Here is a 23027-nt window from a genome sequence, read left to right on the forward strand (position 1 = left end):
CAGGATTTTTGCAGCTCTTGATCGCAAACGTTTTGGATAGAACACCCGTATGCAAAGTGAGAGCTATGGTCTTCCCCCTTAAGTCAAGGGAAAATTCGCAGCACAGGATTTGTGCATCCCTTCAACGCAAACGGTTGTTTTGCATGACTTGTGTGCAATCACGTACAAACAATTTGGTAAGATTTGCATCTGTCATATTGGGTATGTTGCCATTTGTCAAACTGGAAAGATTGACATTTGTTGATCTAGTAACATTGCCATTGGCCAATCCTTGCAACACTGTGATTTGTCAAAATATGGAGCTAAAAATCACTAGCACTATCTAATTTTTGCAACTAAAATTCAGTAATTAAGCATAGATTTCATTCAAAGATTAAGCAGTCGTTATAAACAAGTTCACTTCGACAGCTGAACCGACCAAACGTTTCCCCAATTGTTTCGAACCACGTACTGAAATAGCTAGTTCAACTATATATACTAGCTAATTTTAAGTACGTTGTACAATTCCACCACATCTATAGTTAGATGAACTGAACAAAATTGCCCCTAAATACTACTACGGAGGGGCTTTGTACTACTTCCGGCAACCGCTCCTCCGTCGAGCGTGCTCAGTAAGAGGCAGAGGAGGAGGAGCCTATCGACGAGCTGGACAAGTGCAATACGGTGCCTGCCGCTGCTGCAGCTTCAGTGACACTCACCTCGAACGGCCTCTGCCACTCCAGACGACCCCTCTCGAAGCGGTGGTTCTCCTCGTAGATCTCCTGATTCCTCGTCTCTGAGGCAGCGTGTGCTACGGCCACGGTGGCGGTAAGGCTGTTCGCGTGCTCGACGAGGCGCTCCTCCTCCTCCTGCAGGAACACGGTGTAGCGCGCAAGGTCGCTGACGCACGTGCGGTCCTCCACCTCCGCCTCCCGCCTTCAGGCGGCGGTGGCGGAGTGGGTGATGACCCCGGCGGTCGACTGTGGGTTGGCGGCCACGGCGGGGAAGCTGATGGGGTGGCAGCCACGACCACCACCTCCCGCCTTCAGGCCGCGGTGGCGGAGTTGGTGATGGCCGGCAGTGGGGTGGCAGCCACGATGGCCACCTCCCGCCTTCGGGCCGTGGCGATGGAGCGGGCGATGGCCCTGGCTTTCGATGGTGGTGTGGAGGCAATGGCGGCCGGCAACAGCTGCCGACGGGCAGCGGCGGCAGAGCGTGTGGTGGGTGTTCCGCGCACACCCAACAGGGACGCCACACGCACTATACTACACAGGGGACTGCACCGCCGCCGCGGTGTAGCCTCCCAACTGGAGCTGTCCTCTGATGACAGCGGAGTGGCTGAGCAACGGCGAAAGACCGGTGCCATTGGCGACTGTGGGAGAAGCAGACGAGATAAGCTACAGGGAAGGAGGGGAAAATGCGAAGCATGACTCGCCGACCGTGAGGGTTTATATAGCAGGTCAGTAAGCATTGGGATTTTGGGGCATTTCACCGCGTCAGGCGGGAAGCTTGCACGGGAACCTGCGAGGTTGCGCGGGAACGGGCTCACCGACGATTCATTGGCGCCACTTCGAGCCACCGTTTGGCCAAAAAAATGCCCTGGCGCGCTGCGCAAGCTTGCGCTATAAGCCATCTGTGGCAGCGGCGTGACAAGACGTGCGAGAGGAGGACGAAAGGCCACGTACACATATAGTTAATACAAAAAAACATTTGCGGTTTAATTACCTACTATACCGCCATCTTGGTTTATAAGTAGGATTTAACTAATAAAACACAAATGCATGTCGCCAAAGATTATATAGTTTGATTCGTATTTGAACATAGTTTCCAATTATTTAATTTTTATAACATGCATTAACATTTTGTCGGTTAAATTTAAGGGCAAAGTATGGCACCAAATATAAAGGGGACTATAGACCGAGACGGGGGTAGTAGCACACAGCCGCTCTCTATGCAACGACGCAACTGCCGACCGGCTTGTAGGCGACCATTTCCTGCGTGTTCAACTGCTCTATGCGTGTGGTTGCTTCCGGTTGAGGCAGCCATGGCGCGCTCTGCTCGCGTCCCGCTGCGCGTGCTGTTCTCTCGTGTCCCTCTGGGTGCTCTACCCTCATCCCTCTATGCGCGTTGCCAGTGTTTGGGGCCGGCGCACGATCACGCATGCTCGTGTGCATGCGGTTGCGCTGGGCGTGGCGTGACGATGCAGTTACCCACTACAAAAACTGCCATGCGGACGCGCCGAGAATCCAGGCCGCCCATCCCCCTTTTATTCCTACGGCGATTTACCTTCATCTCTCGCGTCACATGACACAATAAGCACACACACGACGACACATACATAGAGGACATCCAACGGTTCCAATGGCGCTCCCCGTGGCTCCAATGGCGCTCCCAGCGACCGACGACGACAATGGCGGGCAGTTCACCATGCTCCACATAGTGGACACCCAAGTGAGGGGGAAGGCCCTCTCGGTGGAGAGGTCCATCCAAACTATGGAGCAGTTCCTTGCAGAGGACAAGTACCAAGTGGTCGGCTTTGACCTCGAGTACACCATCAGTCGTGCCGGGCACGATCAGAAGGTTGCCGTCACCCAGTTATGCGTGCGACGTGACATCCTAGTCTACCACTACAACCTGGCCACAAGGCCTTGTGAGCGTTTCTCCAGGTTTATCAACAGCTCCGACTACAGTTTCGCTACGGTGGACACCACCAATGATCTAAAAGCACTCAACGTTTCGGGCTTGAAATGCCCGAATCTTGTCAACATCCAGCACCACTACAAGGTCTGGGGCAGCAACAAAAACAAACTGAACTCCCTAGTTGACCTTGCCTCGGCCATCATCAAACCCAACTACATGAAGATGAAGAATGAGACCAAGAAGGACAAGAACGCCTGGCACAATGTGTGGCATGAGAGACTGGATGAACAACATGTCAAGTACGCGGCCAAGGACGCGTACACAAGCTACGAGATGTACAGGCACATCGTTGACATGAGGAAGTATCTTCTTCCTGCCCCAGACGAGGGATCGAGCCATAGAGAAGTGGCGGGAGCGTCACAAGAAGTCGATGACAAGACGATCGTTTCTCCTACTTAGAATGCAAGCAATTGTTTATTGAGGTGTGTGCGAATGATCTGTATAGTCAGTTATGTAATTGGATGTTTATTTCAGTTATATATACATGTTATTCTTCTATAGACATAGCAAATCACACAGCTTATTAGCAACAATCGTCTGTGTTATTATTGGTCTGCGCAAACATTTATGATTACGGGCCTGTTTGCCACGTATCACACACATCTTGTTCAATTGAACCGTTTCCACTGTGTTGCGTAATCACACACAGTTCATCCTAGTGAACTGTATGTCGTATATCACACAGACCCTCATCTGGCTGCCCGTTTCTGTTGTTCTGCATCATGGCAAACAGTTCTTCTGGATTAACCGTTTGCCAGTCATCGCACACGAAAATCTAATATGAACCGTGTTTGATGTCGCCGCCATCGCAAATGTTTTGCACCTTTTTTAACGGGTTTTTTACACCACCGCTTGCGATTATGGCTTCGCACACAGTTTCATCGAAGGGTCTCTGATTCGACTGTCGCGTTTGGACCATCCTGCAATAGTGTTAGCTTAGTTTAAATTTATGTTTTATGTTCAGTTATGCAAAACTATCTATGTTTAGGTTTGAATGCATGCTACTTTCGGTTGAACCTGCTTTGAACTTGATCAAATTGAAGTTTACAATGTTAAGTTTACGGGATCGACCAGAAACGGCCAAAAATTGCTGGAATATATATATCCACTAAGGGTTTTAGTCCGTTAACTTTTAAAGGATCGACTAGAGATAGACTTATGCCTTCTTTATTTCAGTTCTTCACAATGTGATGCTCTATAAGTGCAACTATTTGCCGTGCAGTTCAATTTCATCAATAACGGTTTCAACAATACCACTATGAATTACGATATTTGGTTGCTGTTGAGGATGTGGCAGTTAACATGGATTTTTGTTTTTTTAACAACAACTAGTGTACTTTAGACCCGCACAATACAAGTTTGAATGATTATTTGCTTGTTTTTAAATGTTATGCCTGATGCAGTTTAACACAGCTTTCCGCTTCTTGTTTTGCTTAACTAGCGTGCTTAAGCCTGCACACTAAAGCTATCATTTGTATATTATGTAGTCTACCATGGATATATTTGGCTGATGTTTAGCCTGTTGTGCTTAACATGCCTTTATATGTACTCATACAGGGCCATATTTAATATATCTGAGGCTACATGGCAACATGCACTGTACTAAATGACTAAATACACAATCCCAGGCTACATAGCAACAAGGAAGAGTGTTACCTTAATGTTCTGATGATGTCTAGATATACATGTGATAAAATCTTATATAATGGGATGGAGGGAGTGTTGTACTACATCATTTTGCAATTGTTGTTTAGCTTCTAATATTAACTTGGTGCTTTTAGGTACATATGTCATTGTCAAAGATCCACACTTCAATCCTTACTGCGTATGAGGCAATGAGATATTCATGACCCAACATCAAGTGAGAAAACTGATAAAGATTGTTATTAAAATGGGTCAAAATATGTCAATCAAACTATTTGTTTACACTTTATGCAAGACAACACTGAACTACAGGATGGTAAGTAAGAACCCTGTAGCCTTCTTTTTACTGCCCGTAATGAGTTGTGCTAGATGACAATGTGTGAATATTTTTCCTTTGCAGTGGATCCTGAAGCAGTTTACTCAAGATTACCTCTCAAACTACATGATTGGCGGCTAGCCATCACAAGGGGTTGGACTAGAGTCGTGTGTGCCTTCTGCATCCAGGAGAGCACAATAGGGCCATTCCGCTTCACCTTGTCCAGCAACCAGAATGTATGTCGCCTCTTTCTTTACCATCTGTAATAGTACAAGTATAGAACCCTAGTTCATCATTCTTCATTTGGTGCTTATGTAATTCTTAAACATATGTACTTGTGAATCGAATAATGCATTGGTTGTTTGAACCTGATGGATATGAATAAAGATATAGCCTAATTTCAAGTTCAAATTAGGTACAATTTTAAACGGCAGCAATTAAACTAGGGCGAAATTACAGTGGGCAGGTCATTACGGCGCACACGGTTAATAAACCATAGCGTGTGCGATATACATCATAATCCGACACGGTTCACGGAGAGGAAACACGTGTAACAATGCACACAGTTGCCGTTTGCAAAGCGTGTGTGATGTCAGACACTATCACCTACGGTGCAGGAAAACTAAATGTGTGTGATTGTGTACCTATCGTACACGGTTTATAATCATGAAGTTTTTGTGATGTGCCAGGCATCGTAAACGTAGAGCCAGTTAGGTATGTGCCTGGAGAACTCCCGTACCTGGAATTTGCCTGGTTTTAGGTAAAACCACAAAACTCCGACTGCAATGGCAATGCGAGCACAAATGAGTAGCAAGGATGAAGCGTTTGGGATATTCGAGATATCGGAAACGGTTATATAGGGACAACCATATGCATCTACGCTCCCTATCCCCGATGGTTTCTGGGTCGTGTGGGAAGGACCCCCCTATAGCCCACACTCACTTGGCGACGGTTCCAAATGTCGTTGCGGAAAGGGGTAAAAAACCATTTGTATAGCACCGACGGGTACTAGTGATGGCTACAGTGGGCCCCCGTCCTGCTGACATGAGCCGACGGTGACCAAGCGACGTGCCATTGTAGCTGAGCCAGCTCAACCACTCCGTGACACACGACAAGATGGGAAACAGTGCCCTCTGGCGCACGGGGCCCACGCCTGGAGAACCTGGCGTACCTTGGTACCCGGCGGGCCCCAGCACCGGCTTCCCAGACACTGACATTCCGACCCCGCGCCCATGTATCTTTACCATTGTAACCTTGGGTGGTTGGCCTATAAAACCCCCCAAGAGATCTCCATGCAAAGGGTTGATCCTTAGCATAGATGCACACCCACACACAAAGAAGGGCAGCCTATGCACTCGCATGTCTTTCTCCTTCCCCAAAACAGCTCAAGGAACAAGCTTGTATCCACTTCATATAAACCACTCTCGGTAGGACTAGGGGTGTTATCTCTCCGGAGAGCCCCAAACCTGGAAAAGTGTTATCTCTCGCGCTCGATTATATAGACCCTGCTTCTGGAGCACACCGGCTGCCTCTTGCATGTCCCTCTCTTTAGCTATCCCATGGCATCTACCGTGAGACCACCACGACAGTTGGCGCCCACTGTGGGGCAGCTCGAGGTGCCGAACGGAGATATGTTCCAGACGGGGCCCTTCACCAGCTCCGACGACTACATCATGCATGGCCTGATCACTATGCCTGGCGTGACACTGGCCGGCTTCGCCGACCCTTCCGCTGCCTCCCTTGACATGTCGTGCATCCCTACCCTACGCGCTCCTGATGAGTACCCCAGCGAGGATCTCTGCATCCGCGTGGAGGTCCTCGTCACCGACTCCAGCTCCACTTCGTCTAGCGCCGCGAAGAAGGCCGCTGCCGCCAAGGCCGTAGCGGAGCGCGCCCGGGTGGCTGACCCGCTGTGCACCCTGATGCAGAACCTCAGCTATCCCATTGCCACTGACGCCGCCTAGGCCCAGGCCCAGCTCGAGGAGGAGCACAAGCGCCTGCTAGACGAGGCCGAGACGCTTGCTGCAACACAGCACTGGTTGGTGTCCGTCCAGCGGGAGCGCGACGCCGCATACGGCATCATGCCGCCCGTGCCCTGCTGGGTTGCCGAGGTGCGAACCTGTGGCGGCGCCATTGGCCGCGCGCTGGGCGCGGTCCCGCCTGTCTAAGACACCCCCATCAAGAACATGTGTCCCGCACATGCGGCCACTGTTGCCATGGAACAGAGATATGTCTCCAATGTATCTATAATTTTTTATTGTTCCATGCTATTATATTATCTGTTTTGGATGTTTTATATGCATTAATATGCTATTTTATGTTATTTTTGGGACTAACCTATTAACCTAGAGCGCAGTGCATGTTCCTTTTTTTCCTTGTTTTTGAGTTTCGCAGAAAAGGAATACCAACCGGAGTCCAAACGGAATGAAACCTTCACGATGATTTTCTTGGACCAGAAGACAACCAGGAGACTTGGAGATGAAGCCGGAGGAGCCATAAGGCGGCCATAAGGACGGAGGGCGCGCCTGGGGGGGGGGGTAGGGTGTGCCCCCACCACTGTGGGCCCCCTGTGACTCTCCTGGCCTAATTTTTTCGCCTATATATTCCCAAATATCCCCAAACCACCAGAGGCATCCACGAAAACACTTTTCCACCATCGTAACCTTCTGTACCCATGACATCCCACCTAGGGCCCTTTTCCGGCACTCTATCGGAGGGGGATTCGATCACGGAGGGCTTCTACATCAACTCTATTGTCCTTCCGATGAAGCGTGAGTAATTTACCACAGACCTACAGGTCCATAACTAGTAGCTAGATGGCTTCTTCTCTCTCTTTGATTCTCAATAACATGTTCTTCTCGATGTTCTTGGAGATCTATCCGATGTAATACTTTTTTGCGGTATGTTTGCCGAGATCTAATGAATTGTGGATTTATGATCAGCTTATCTATGAATATTTCTAATTCTTGGAGATCTATTCTGAATTCTTTTATGCATGATTTGATATCTTTGTAATTCTCTTCGAACTGTCGGTTTGGTTTGGCCAACTAGATTGGTTTTTCTTTCAATGGGAGAAGTGCTTAGCTTTGGGTTCAATCTTGCGGTGTGCTTTCCTAGTGATAGTAGGGGCAGCAAGGCACGTATTGTAGTGTTGACATCAAGGATAAAAAGATGGGGTTTTCATCATATTTCTTGAGTTAATTCCTCTACATCATGTCATCTTACTTAATGCGTTACTCCGTTCTTTATGAACTTTCTAGATGCATGTTGGATAGCGGTCGAAGTGTGGAGTAATAGTAGTAGATGCAGAATCGTTTTGGCCTACTTGACACGGACATGAAGCCTATATTCATGATAATTGCCTTAGATATCGTCATAACTTTGCACTTTTCTATCAATTGCTCGGTAGTAATTTGTTCACCCACCATATTATTTGCTATCTTGAGATAAGCCTCTAGTGAAACCTATGGCCCCTGGCTCTCTTTTCCATCATATAAGTTTCTATTTCCATCATATAAGTTTCCGATCTACAATATTAGTTTCTGATCTACTATTTTTTCAATCTTTTACTTCCGATCTATAAACCAAAAATACCAAAAATATTTACTTTATCGTTTATCTATCTCCATCAGATCTCACTTTTGCAAGTAATCCTGAAGGGATTGACAACCCCTTTATCGCGTTGGGTGCAAGTTGTTTGACTATTGGTGCAGGTATTTGGTGATTTGTGCATTGTCTCCTACTAGATTGATACCTTGGTTCTCAAACTGAGGGAAATACTTATCTCTACTTTGCTGCATCACCCGTTCCTCTTCAAGGCAAAAACCAATGCAAGCTCAAGAAGTAGCAGGAAGAATTTCTAGCGCCGTTGTCGGGGTGATCTACGCCAAGTCAAGACATACCAAGTGCCCATCATAAACTCTCATCTCTTGCATTACATTATTTGACATTTGCCTCTCATTTTCCTCTCCCCACTTCTAAAACGATTTTTGAAGCCTGTTCTTCGCCCCTCTTCTGTTCGTCTTCTTCATTTGCTTTTTGTGTGCTCGTGTGTTGGATTGCTTGTTCTGTCACGATGGCTCATGAGAATACCAAATTGTGTGACTTTTCCAATAGTAATAACAATAATTTTATTAGCACTCTCATTGGTCCCGCCACTAGTGCGGAGTCTTATGAAATTAATGCCGCTTTGCTGAATCTTGTTATGAAAGATCAATTTTCCAGCCTTCCTAGTGAAGATGCCGCATCCCATCTTCATAGTTTCGTTGAGTTATGTGATGTGCAAAAGAAAAAAGATGTGGATAATGATATTATTAAATTGAAGCTATTTCCGTTCTCACTTCGAGATCGTGCTAAAACTTGGTTTTCATCTTTGCCTAAAAATAGTATTGATTCATGGAATAAGTGTAAAGATGCTTTTATTTCCAAGTATTTTCCTACCGCTAAGATCATATCCCTTAGGAACGATATTATGAATTTTAAGCAACTTGATCATGAACATGTTGCACAATCTTGGGAGAGGATGAAATTGATGATACAAAATTTCCCTACTCATGGTTGGAATTTGTGGATGATTATACAAATTTTTTATGCCATATTGGCTTTTGCTTCTAGAAATCATTTAGATTCGGCCACGGGAGGTACTTTTATGGAAATTACTTTAGGAGAAGCTACTAAACTCCTAGATAATATTATGTTTTGAAGAGATTAATGTTTTGAGTGGAAAGATGGATGAGCTTATGAAATTATTTGCAAGCAAGAGTTTTCTATTGATCCTAATGATATGCCTTAATCTACTTTGATTGAGAATAATAATAAATCTATGGATGTGAATTTTGTTGGTAGGAACATTTTTGTAATAACACATATAGATGTAATTTTAATCCTAGGCCGTTTCCTAGTAATTCCTCTAAGAATTATGGTAATTCCTACAACAATTCTTATGGAAATTATAATAAGACGCCCTTTGATTTTGAGAATAGTGTTAAAGAATTTATGAGCTCGCAAAAGAATTTCAATGCTTTGATTGAAGAAAAATTGCTCAAGATTGATGATTTGGCTAGGAACATGGATAGAATTTCTCTTGATGTTGATTCTTTGAAACTTAGATCTATTCCACCCAAGCATGATATTAATTAATCTCTCAAAGCTATGAGAATTTCCATTTATGAGTGCAAAGAAAGAACCGCTAAGATGCATGCTAAACGAGATTGGTTTGTAAAAATGTGTTCTTCTAGTTTCCGTGAAAATAAAGATGAAGATCTTAAAGTGATTGATGTGACTCCTATTGAATCTTTTTTTCCAATATAAATCATGACAAAGAGGGGACTGGAGATGAGTCAACTTTAGTTAAAAGATTCAGAATTTTTAGATCTTGATGCAAAATTGATAAAAATGGGATTGGAGAGGTCAAAACTTTAAGTAGCAATGAACCCACTCTTTTGGATGTCAATGAATTTAATTATGATAATTTTTCTTTAATAGATTGTATTTCCTTGTCGCAATCCATGTTGAATTCTACTCACGCTTATAATCAAGACAAAGCTTTTACTAAACATATAATTGATGCTATGATGCAATCTTTTGAAGAAAAGATTGAATTGGAAGTTTCTATCCCTAGAAAACTTTATGATGAGTGGGAATCTACTATTAAGATTAAGATTAAAGAATACGAGTCCCATGCTTTGTGTGATTTGGTTGCTAGTGTTTCCATGATTCCAAAAACTTTATGTGATGTGCTAGGTTTCCGTAAATTTGATGATTGTTCTTTAAATTTGCATCTTGCGGATTCCACTATTAAGAAACCTATAGGAAGGATTAATGATGTTCTTATTGTTGCAAATAGGAATTATGTTCCCATAGATTTCATTGTTCTTGATATAGATTGCAATCCTACATGTCCTATTATTCTTGATAGACCTTTCCTTAGAACGATTGGTGCAATGGAGGAAACATTAGATTTTAATTTCCGTTAAGGAAGGGCATGGAAGAATTTCCGAGAAATAAAATTAAATTGCCATATGAATCTATTATGACAGCTACTTATGAAAAAGGATACCAAAGATGACAATACCTTGATCTATTCGTGTTTTTATGCCTAGCTAGGGCCGTTAAACAATAGCGCTTGTTGGGAGGCAACCCAATTTTATTTTTGCTTTTGCTTTTTAGGTTCTGTGTTGCAATAAATAATTCATCTAGCCTCTGGTTAGATGTGGTTTTGTGTTTTAATTAGTGTTTGTGCCAAGTAAGACCTTTGGGATGGCTTATGGTGATAGTTTATTTGATCTTGCTGAAAAACAGAAATTTTGCGCTCAGGAAAACAATTCTCATTTTAAACAGGAGCGTGATAAAATACTGATTCTTTTTGCAGAAGATTAATAAACAAATTTATTAGGTTTTCCTAATTGTTCAGAATTTTTGGAGTTACAGAAGTATTCGAGAGTTACAGATTACTATAGAGTGTTCTGTTTTTGACATATTGTGTTTTCTAAGTGTTGGTTGCTTATTTTGATGATTATAAGGGTAGTATCGGGGGGTATGAATCATGTAAAAGTTGGAATACAGTAGATATTACACCAATGTAAATAGAGAATGAGTTCACAACAGTACCAAAAGTGGTGATTTATTTTCTTATGCTAACGGAGCTTATGAGATTTTTTGTTGAGTTTTGTGATGCGAAGTTTTCATGTTTTGGGTAAAGATTTGATGGACTATGGAGTAAGGAGTGGCAAGAGCCTAATCTTGGGATGCCCAAGGCACCCCAAGGTAATATTCAAGGACAACCAAGAGCCCAAGCTTGGGGATGCCCCGGAAGGCATCCCCTCTTTCGTGTTCGTCGATCGGTAACTTTACTTGAGGCTATATTTTTATTCACCACATGATATGTGTTTTGCTTGAAGCGTCTTGTATGATTAGAGTCTTTGCTTTTTAGTTTTCCACAATCATCCTTGCTGTACACACCTTTTGAGAGGGACACGCATGAAGTGTGATTTATTAGAATACTCTATGTGCTTCACTTATATTATTTGAGCAAGGCAATTTTGCTCTAGTGCTTCACTTATATCTTTTTAGAGCACGACAGTGGTTTTATTTTATAGAAATCATTGAACTCTCATGCTTCACTTATATTATTTTGAGAGTCTTTAAACAGCATGGTAATTTGCTTCGGTTACAAATTTAGTCCTAATATGATAGGCATCCAAGAGGGATATAATAAAAACTTTCATATAAAGTGCATTGAATACTATGAGAAGTTTGATTCCTTATGATTGTTTTGAGATATAAAGATGGTGATATTAGAGTCATTCTAGTGAGTAATTGTGAATTTGACAAATACTTGTGTTAAAGTTTGTGAGTCCCGTAGCATTCACGTATGGTGAACCGTTATGTGGCGGTCGGGGATGAGCGATGGTCTTTTCCTACCAATCTACCCCCCCCCCCCCAGGAGCATGCGCGTAGTACTTTGTTTCGATAACTAATAGATTTTGGCAATAAGTATGTGAGTTCTTATGACTAATGTTGAGTCCATGGATTATACGCACTCTCACCCTTCCACCATTGCTAGCCTCTATAGTAACATGCAACTTTTGCCGGTGTCATACACCGACCATATACCTTCCTCAAAACAGCCACCATACCTACCTATTATGGCATTTCCATAGCCATTCCGAGATATATTGCCATGCAACTTTCCACCGTTCCGTTTATTATGACAAGTTCCATCATTGTCATATTGCTTTGCATGATCACGTAGTTGACATCGTATTTGTGGCAAAGCCACCATTCATAATTCTTTCATAAATGTCACTCTCTATTCATTGCACATCCCGATACACCGCCGGAGGCATTCATATAGAGTCATATTTTGTTCTAAGTATCGAGTTGTAATTCTTGTGTTGTAAGTAAATGAAGTTTGACGATCTTCATTATTAGAGCATTGTCCCATCTGAGGAAAGGATGATGGAGACTATGATTCCCCCACAAGTCGGGACATGACTCCGGAGGGAAAAAAAGCCCAAAAAATGAGAGAAGGCCCAAATAAAAAAAGAGAGAAAAGAGAGAAGGGACAATGTTACTATCCTTTTACCACACTTGTGCTTCAAAGTAGCACCATGATCTTCATGATAGACAGTCTCCTATGTTGTCACTTTCATATACTAGTGGGAATTTTTCATCATAGAACTTGGCTTGTATATTCCAATGATAGGCTTCCTCAAATTGCCCAAGGTCTTGGTGAGCAAGCGAGTTGGATGCACACACACTTAGTTTCTTTTTGAGCTTTCATAAACTTATAGCTCTAGTGTATCTGTTGCATGGCAATCCCTACTCACTCACATTGACATCTATTGATGGGCATCTCCATAGCCCGTTGATACGCCTAGTTGATGTGAGACCATCTCCCTTTTTTTGTCTTCTCCACAACCACCTTCTATTCCACCTATAGTGCTATGTCCATGGGTCACGCTCATGTATTGCGTGAAAGTTGAAAAAGTTTGAGAACATCAAAACTATGAAACAATTGCTTGGCTTGTCATCGGGGTTGTGCATGATTTGAATATTTTTTGTGATAAAGATGGAGCATAGCCAGACTATATGATTTTGTAGGGATAAAATTTCCTTGGCTATGTTATTCTGAGAAGACATAATTGCTTTGTTAGTATGCTTGAAGTATTATTGTTTTTATGTCAATATTAAACTTTTTTTTGAATCTTATGGATCTGAACATTCATGCCACAATAAAGAAAATTACATGAATAAATATGTTGGGTAGCATTCCACATCAAAAATTCTGTTTTTATCATTTACCTACTCGAGGACGAGCAGGAATTAAGCTTGGGGATGCTTGATACGTCTCCAACGTATCTATAATTTTTTATTGTTCCATGCTATTATATTATCTGTTTTGGATGTTTTATATGCATTAATATGCTATTTTATATTATTTTTTAGACTAACCTATTAACCTCGAGCCCACTACCAGTTCCTGTTTTTTCCTTGTTTTTGAGTTTCGCAGAAAAGGAATGCTAAACGGAGTCCAAACGGAATGAAACCTTTGCGATGATTTTTCTTAGACCAGAAGACAACCAGGAGACTTGGAGATGAAGTCGGAGGAGCCACGAGGCGGCCACAAGGATGGAGGGCGCGCCCAGGGGGTAGGGCGCGGCACCCACCCTTGTGGCCCCCCCATAACTCTCCTGACCTAATTCCTTCGCCTATATATTCCCAAATATCCCAAACCACTAGAGGCATCCACGAAAACACTTTTCCACCACCGCAACCTTCTGTACCCGTGAGATCCCATATAGGGACCTTTTCTGGCACCCTGCCAGAGGGGGATTCGATCATGGAGGGCTTCTACATCAACTCTATTGCCCTTCCGATAAAGCGTGAGTAGTTTACCACAGACCTACGTGTCCATTGCTAGCAGCTAGATGGCTTTTTCTCTCTCTTTGATTCTCAATACCATGTTCTCCTTGATGTTCTTGGAGATCTATTCGATGTAATACTTTTTTCCGGTGTGTTTGCCGAGATCCGATGAATTGTGGATTTATGGTCAGCTTATCTATGAATATTATTTGAATCTTCTCTGAATTCTTTTATTCATGTTTTGATATATTTGTAATTCTCTTCAAACTATCAATTTCGTTTGGCCAACTAGATTGGTTTTTCTTGCAATGGGAGAAGTGCTTAGCTTTGGGTTCAATCTTGTGGTGTCCTTTCCCAGTGATAGTAGGGGTAGCAAGGCACGTATTGTATTGTTGCCATGGAGGATAAAAAGATGGGTTTTTCATCATATTGCTTGAGCTAATTCCTCTACATCATGTCATCTTACTTAATGCGTTACTTTGTTCTTTATGAACTTAATACTCTAGATGCATGCTGGATAGGGGTCAATGTGTGGAGTAATAGTAGTAGATGCAAAATCGTTTCGGTCTACTTGACACGGATGTGATGCCTATATTCATGATCATTGCCTTAGATATCATCATAACTTTGCACTTTTATCAACTGCTCGGCAGTAATTCGTTCACCCACCGTATTATTTGCTATCTTGAGAGAAGCCTCTAGTGAAACCTATGGCCCCCGGGTCTGTTTTTCATCATATAAGTTTCTATTTTCCATCATATAAGTTTCCGATATACAATATTAGTTTCCGATCTACTATTTTTGCAATCTTTTACTTTCCGATCTATAAACCAAAAATATTTACTTTATCGTTTATCTATCTCCATCAGATCTCACTTTTGCAAGTAACCGTGAAGGGATTGACAACCCCTTTATCGCGTTGGATGCAAGTTGTTTGATTGTTCGTGCAGGTATTCGATGATTTGTGCATTATCTCCTACTGGATTGATACCTTGGTTCTCAAACTGAGGGAAATACTTATCTCTACTTTGCTACATCACCCTTTCCTCTATAAGGAAAAAACCAACGCAATCTCAAGAAGTAGCAATCAGCTGGAAGGTTAGGAGCTGCCATCAACGACACCGATGCCCACCACCGCATCGAGCAACTCACCCTCTCCCTCGAGCTGGAGGCGGACAACGTCGTCGGTCCGGCTGGCTTTGGCCCCCGCATCCGAGATGAGCCCTTCCCCAAGGGATTCACGCTTCCCCGCGACACCCCAAGTAGAATGGAACCGTCAAGTCGGAGGACTGGCTCACCGACTATACCACTATCGTCGGCATCGCGGGTGGCAACCGGCGCCTGGCCGTTCGCTACACCCCGCTCATGCTATTGAGCTTGGCCCGGATGTGGTTGAACAGCCTGCCAGCCGGCAGCATGAACTTGTGGGTAGATTTCGAGCAAGCCTTCATGCGCAACATCACCGGCACCTACAAGTGACCTGGCCGTCCTAGCCAGCTCGCCAGGTGTGTCTAGGGGCCGGACGAGGACCGGTTGCCAATACCTTGCACGCTGTACCGAGCTCCCGAACAGCTGCGAGGGGGTCCACGAGGTGCATGCCATCCAATACTTTGTGAGTGGCTGCCAGGATGGAACCCTGCTCAAGCACAACCTCCTACGCTTCGATCCAACCACCATGGACGCACTCATGGTTATAGCGGATAAGTACGCCAACGCAGACTCCTCCATGAAGATCCAAGTGGTGCTGGACAAAGCCGGCAAGGCGATGCTGGCACCACCCTCTAAGCCGGCTGGCGAGAACAACCGCCAGCAGAACAACCATGAGAAGAACAACAAGCGCAAGGCGGAGCAGCCGGCTCCCCACTACGACAACCGCCTTGTCGCCAATACCGAGCAGGCGCCCGTGGCCGAGCCGGCCGGTAACTGGCGTCAGCGAACCGGCAAGACCGCCTGGCAGCCCGCCATGAGCTTCAAGGAGATGCTTGACGCTCCCTGCAAGCACCACAGCGGCGTAAGGCCCTCCATGCACATGCTCCGGCAGGGTACCATTACCAAGCGCATCATGCGGGGAGACATCCCAATTCATCTTGCTCCGGTGCTAGGTGCGGGTAGCCGCCCCCGCCTCCGTCTCCGCCTCCCGCAGCCAGCCCAATGCACGACGAAGTCTTCCCCAACCAGAATGCAAGCTACGCTGTCTTCACCAGTGAAGGCGGCAAAAAGAACAGCGAGCGCCGGCTCCGGCAAGAAGTGAACACCGTGGTTCCGGCCATGCATGAGTACATGTACTAGTCGGAGAGTCCGGTCAGCTGGACCCGGGAAGACCACCCGGCTGTCATTCCAAACCCAAGTGGTTACGCCCTCGTCCTTGACACCACCATAGTGGCTGAAAAGTGCACCTGCAAGTTCTCTCGAGTCCTCATCAACGATGGCAGCAGCATAAACATCCTACCACGACACCATGACCAAGCCGGGCCTCGAGGCAAGGTAGCTCGAGCCAACCCGGACGGTATTCCACGGTATCGTGTCAGGCCTCTCTTGTCACCCGATCGGCTGGATCCAGCTTGATGTTCTATTCGGCACCTGCGATCACTTTTGGCGCGAGCCCATTTGGCTCGAGGTGGTGGACCTATCCAGCCCGTACCAGGCGCTGCTAGGCCGGCCTGCTCCGGCCAAGTTTATGGTGGTTCCCAATTAAGCCTACATGAAGATGAAGATGCCAGGTCCCAAGGGCCTCACCACTGTTGCCGGTGACTATCGCAAGTCCCTGGACTGCGCCATAGCCGGCTCCAAGCTGGCCGAGTCCCTGTTCATCGCCGTAGAGAGGCGCCAACTCGACCGAATTATGGCTCTACTCAGCGAACAGAAGTATCGGTGGAAACAACACCTATGGGATGACGGGGAATCCCTTCTACGGTCGGCGGGCGTGGGGTTGTGGATGGAGCGGGTTTAAGGGATCAAAACGGGAGATTTATCCAGGTTCGGGCCGCAAGTGATGCGTAACACCCTACTCCTGCTAGCTTGGGTTTATCTCGTGTTCTTGGACTAGCTACAAAGCATGCCCGGTCCAAAATGTCCGAATCCTCTCTCAGTATGCAGCGAGCCTCCTTTTATAGTCAAAAGGGGCTGCCACAGTGGCACACAGGAGGTGGAAAGTTGTACAGTGGTCGAGTTTATCGCCTGACATCACAGGAAAAAATGCATTAAATGCGCTACTTAGGTGTCCTCTTGCTTTATCGGGGGCGGTAACGAAACCCGTCCCGTCCGTTGCTGCTTCACCTCGCTCCGACGCGCGTCCAGGCTGACTAAGAGCGGAGCGCCACGCTGGCTGGCTAGCTGTTGAGTTGGCGCGGTGGCAGAGTCTTCATGAAGCTCTGCATGCCACCACGCAGGTGCTTGCTGAGTTGGCCTGGAAGCTGCACATCGCCATGCATGCGCTTGCATTGTTGGCGGGTTGATCGCTGTGTTGGAACGGCGGTGGAGCCTTGGCAGATGGGGACCTGGCTACGGCACCTCATATGTCCCCGGCAATGGTCTTGCCGAGGCCCCAGCAAGGGCCTTTCCGGGGTCTCGTAGGTGTCCCCGGCATGGGTCTTGTCGGGGGTCTCCGTCTTCTGGTCCTCATCTATCATTGTATGTTCTTGGTCTTCACAAAGATCTGCATGCCACCATGAAGGCGCCTCCCGAGCCTTGGTTCCAATGTGGTTGATGACGCCGGAACTCTCAGGCTCAAGGGCGGTGGCTCGCTGGTGTTGGGCGAGTTGCCCCGGCAAGGCTCTTGCCAGGGCTATGAAGGCCACCCCGGCAAGGGCCTTGCCGAGGGAATTTCACCTCGCCCCTCAGCTCTTCATGCTTCTGGTCTTGAGCATGGCTCTGGTAATCTTTGCTTCTTCTACCCCGCGGTGGAGTTTTTACTGTAGTAACTCCCTCGCTCGTTGCGCTTCCCCACGACCCGCGTTGAATGCATCACGTGGGGGTCGTGCATGGGCGGTTGCTGCACGCATGCGTCACATCATGGTAAAGAGGCGGCCTGCCCCTTCCCCATAAAAAGGAAAAACCGCAGGCGCGCTGCTCATTTACCCCCTGGCCTTTTCCAATCTCGGAACCGTTGTTCCCCTCTTCTTCCTCAGGCGAAAGATTCGAAACTCTAGCCCCTGCTCGCCGCCGCCGCGCCCCCATTGCTCTTGATTCTTCGCCCTCTTCCAGCCGCCATGGCACCCCAAAACCAGCAAGGGCAATGGAGTGGCCAAGGACACCGGGGAGAAGGAGGCGCCGGAGAGTGAGCTGGCGGTGCTGCGGATGCAGCACGCCTATTTCCCCTCGATGGTCAATGTGGTCCACCTCAGGGACTACTTCAAGCCCCTGTGGGGGATGGCGACGACGGGGCACCCTGCCACGCATATCATCCCTACTGATTTCGCCAAAGCCGGCCCAAATAGGTATCCATTCTTCGTCGATTACTTTTCTTGCGGGCTCTGCCCCCCTTTCTCTGATTTGTTCAACGACATCATGCACACCTACGGCTTCCACCTCCTTGACATCACGCCGAATGCCGTGGCGTGTATGTCTCTCTTCGCCCATCTCTGCGAGGGCTTTGCCGGAGTGCTCCCTAGCACGGCGCTCTTCCGCCACTAATTATATCCTCACATCCAGCCAGGGGATGCCATTTCTAGGAGCATCGCCTGGATCCCGAGGGCCCAGGAGAAGGGCACGTACCTGGAGGGTGCCCAGCAGCAGAGGTGGGAGGAGTGGCGGGGCTGGTGGCTCTTGATAAAGGAGGAGGATCCACAGGAGTTCTGTCGGGATCGTCAGAGCCCGCCGACCTGCCGCAGGGACTGGAGAGACCTCGACGCCAACGACAAGAAGCTCTCGGTCGCCACCACCAGGATCCATCCCCTCACCATGGCCGAGATCACCCTCGATATGATTGGGGTGGATTGCCGAATCGCCCCGCTGCACAACAAGGGGAGGCCGGCCTGGGACTTCAGGAATGCGGCTGACGTCATGAGGCACTGCCCTGGCCTGAAGCATAACTTCACGGTGATGGGGCATGCCCATTTTTGCCAAAGGCTCTTCCAGCTCAATGTGGGCGATGACGGCTGGGCTGAGAGGACCGGCAGGGCTGCGAAGTCCGGCAAGGCCGTCAAGGGGCCCCTGTTTGGGTTGCCGGCGGGAGTGGTCCCGCTGAGCAACAACTCTCGCCAGTCCGCCATTATTGCTATGATGCCGGACTTCAAAGCGCACGGCCTCGACCTGGCCTCGGCCGAGCCACCAGCAGAGAAGGTGCAGGTGTTCTTCGACAGCTTGTCGGAGAGTTATGTTCGCGACGAGCCGGAGGTCATCCGCGACACCACCAAGGAGGAGCTGGATTACATCGCTGCCAGGGCAGCGGAGACAGCGCTTGCTAAGGAGGCCGGCAGCGCTGGTGCCATGGAGGACGAGGCTGACGCGCCCGTGGAGGAGAAGGAGCTCGCCCAGTGGCTGAGTCTGCCGGGAGGCCAGCGGTGCCGGCGCTGGGTCCCCCCTTATCGAAGACACGGGCGAGGAGTCGCTCGAAGAGGAAGCCAAAGCGGACGACCCTCCATCCGCGGGAAAGAAACGCGTCCTGCGGCGGGCCAGCTTCGGTGAGCCGGTCCGGCCCGGCAGGACCGCGCAGCGGCAACCGGTTCAAGAGCAGCTCGTGCGCCAGACGAGGGCGATGAAGGCCGCGGCAGCGAAGAGGGCGGTGAGGGCCACAGTGGCGAAGAAGACAACGACTGCCTCCTCCTCGTCCAAGCGGCGCCGGGCCCCATCCCCTTCTCCCTCTCCCTCAGACAGCACCCTGGAGGCCGAATTCGACCTTGGGTCTTTTAGCCCGAAGAGGAAGAGGAAGCCCGTGGAGGAGAAGGTGGAGAATGAGTAAGTATTTCGTCCCCCATCATCTCTTATCCTTACGCCCGTGTTATCCTCATTTGATTTTATGTCGTCTTGACAGGGACGTGGAGACGCTGGCCCAAAGGGTGGCGAAGAGGGCCAAGGCCTCGACGGCCGACAAGCCCCCGGCGGGTAGTTCGCATATGCCGGTGTTGGTGGATAGCACCCGGACAGTAGCCCCCGACACAGCCCCCGCTTTAGCCCCCAGCATGAGTTCATCATTCACTCCTTCACAGATGAACATTGGGGTGTGAATCCTTGATGCTGACCTTGCCGGGTTTGTAGGAGGAGAACGGCAGCAGGAGGAGCCGTCGAGGCCACCCCCAACACGCCGCCCCCCTCGAGTACACCACCCCGAGGGGCATCCCCGGCAAGGGCATCCACCACCGAGCCCACGCATATGGAGGAGGAGGAGGCAAACCTGGGTGCCGGTGGTTCTGCCCAGGCAACGAATGCTGGCGGGGAGGGCGCCACCTCTTTCCTGTCTGGCGTGGGTAAGTTGTTTGCTTCCCTTCCCTGTTCTTTCTCCTTTTTTTAACCCTGACCATGGCCCCGACTCATTCCTCTTCTTGGTATCCAGACCCTTCCTCGGCGGACCGGGAGGACAATGACACCGTCATTGAGGAGGTCGCCAGGGATGCCGTGGCCGAGGCTGACAAGATCGCCGCCAAGACCGCCGCTGAGGGTGCTGCCAAGGGGCCTGCCGGGGAGGCCGGCAAGGCCGCTGCCGAGGAGGCCGAAAAGGGGCTTGCCGGGGAGGGGGTGGTTGACGACCATTCCTCCTCTGCTGCCTCCGGCTCGGGCAAGTACTTGAAGGCAGCTGATGACATGTTCGTCCACCCCCCAGGGACGGCGAGCACCAGGGCGCCAACCGAGGGGGAGGTGTTCGATGACGAGGCACTCGCCGCCGCTGGGCTTGAAGTTGTTGACGAACCGAGCACCGGTGGCAGCGGTTCCCAAGAGGAGCAGCTCCTTGGGGCCATGAGCGTCAACTACCAAAAGCTCCAGGCACTCTACCGTGCCCGCCTGGACAAGGCAAAATCCAGGATGGCGGCGGCGGACAAGGCGGAGGTGGATCCTGAGGGCGCGTCATCGAGACGCAGGCCTGGTTCCGCAAGGCCCACGAAGAACTGAAGGTCGCCCAGGATTTGCTGGACGAGTGCAAACAGGAGCTCATCCTAAAGCAGGCGGACGTCGAGAAGGCCCATGAGGCAGCGAAAGAACAGGCCGCCAAGGACAAGGCCGCTCAGCACCAGCACCAGGCTCAGCTGAACTCCCAGGAGGAGGACCTTGCCGCCCGTGAGGAGGCGCTCGCCGCCACACTCTGCGGCAAGGATGAGGAGGTCGAGAAGCTCGTTGTGCAGCAGACCCAGGAGCTGGATCTGAGGCATATGGAGGCACTCAATGGACAGGCCCTGGTCCACGCCGACAAGGTGAAAGAGCTGGAGGTGGAGCGGGATGGGCTGAAGAAACATGTCTTGGAGCTGACGGAGGAGAGGGACACGGCTAATGGTGCTTTGGCCGAGGCGCAGGCCACAATCCTCGGCAAGGCCGAGCTACTCTCCAAGGCCAATGACCTGAAGCTGAAACTGGAGGGCTTGGAGGGGAAGCTTTCAGAGTCCGGGCCTCACGAGGAGACCCTGAACAAGGACCTGGAGGAGGAGAAACAACTGCGGAGGGACGGCGTCGCCGAGTACGAGGAGTATGCAAAGGGCGTGAACCTCTGGATCAGCCACCTCATCGTTGTCGCAGGGCAACTCACCGCCCAGCTAGCCGTCATGGGCATGCCGGACATCAAGCTCTCCGGGGACAGGAACACAAGCCCCAACGTCAGGCTGACCTTGTTCTTCGAGCGCATCCTCGACGCCCTGGAGCAGCTCCGCTCCAACCAGGCGGCTTATGTGGCCAACGAGGCTCGAAGGCTCTGCCAGGGCGCCCTGACCAAGGTGCTCACCAAGGTGGCGTTCTGGAACCCCACCGTCAACTTTGCCGACGCGTTGGAGAACTTTCCGGAGGAGACGGACCTCATAGTGCTCAAGGAGTGTATCAAGCCCATCATCGACTGCGTCGACGGAGTCGAAGGGTGGAGGGCCAGCGCCGGAACTAGGCACCCCGTTTCTCGTTGCCGCCACGAGTTCAAGACCAAGAAATTTTTATCTTAAGTTAGAACCGCAGTGATTATTTGATGTAATATAACTAGGCACCCCGTTTCTCGTTGCCGCCACGAGTTTAAGATCAAGCACGCTATCTTCCCGTTAGATCCTTCTTTGTATGTTTGCACCCTATGCTTGGTCGGATAAGGCTGCCGGCGCGTAAACCAATGCTGGGGTGCTTTGAGGACGGATCCTTAGGAGCCTGCCGGGGGACACTTGCTGCCGGGCAAGCCACCTTGCCGCCCCCAGCGCGGTCGCTTGAACTGTCGAGCGGACTCGAAATAGAACAAGAGCGCTGCTGGTAGCGGGTGGGCCACCTTGCCGTTCTTAGCGCGGCCGCTTGAACTGTCGAGCGGGCTTGAAACAGAGCAAGGGTGTTGTGAATACTGGAAGGGTCCCATTACGTGCAGGTTTCCCTACAAGGAACGAGATCTTTCAAGGAAGACAGACCCATAAAAATGAAATTACTCAAAATTTTGCGTGGCTTAGCTTTTGATGGCCACGCGGATGGCTGTCGCGGTTGCGGACGGCGCCAGAGGCCGGCTGATAGATGTTGCCTTCTCCACTCGAGCCATCCCCATGAAGAAGTCGATGCGCTAACCTTCAAACCATATTTTCATAGCTTGCGCCCCCTACCTGGCGTGCCAAAGATGTCGGTGGAAACAACACCTATGGGATCACAGAGAATCCCTTCTACGGTCGGCGGGCGCGGGGCTGTGGAAAGAGCGGGTTTAAGGGATCAACATGGGAGATTTATCCAGGTTCGGGCCGCAAGTGATGCGTAACACCTACTCCTGCTAGTGTCTTTCCGGGGGTTTATCTGGTGTTCTTGGACTAGCTACAAAGCGTGCCCGGTCCAAAAAGTCTGAATCCTCTCTCAGTATGCCGCGGGCCTTCTTTTATGTCCCCGGCAAGGGCCTTTCCGGGGTCTCGTAGGTGTCACCGGCAAGGGTCTTTCC

This window comes from Aegilops tauschii, chromosome 5 (genome assembly GCF_002575655.3).
Source record: "Aegilops tauschii subsp. strangulata cultivar AL8/78 chromosome 5, Aet v6.0, whole genome shotgun sequence".
NCBI lineage: Eukaryota > Viridiplantae > Streptophyta > Magnoliopsida > Poales > Poaceae > Aegilops > Aegilops tauschii.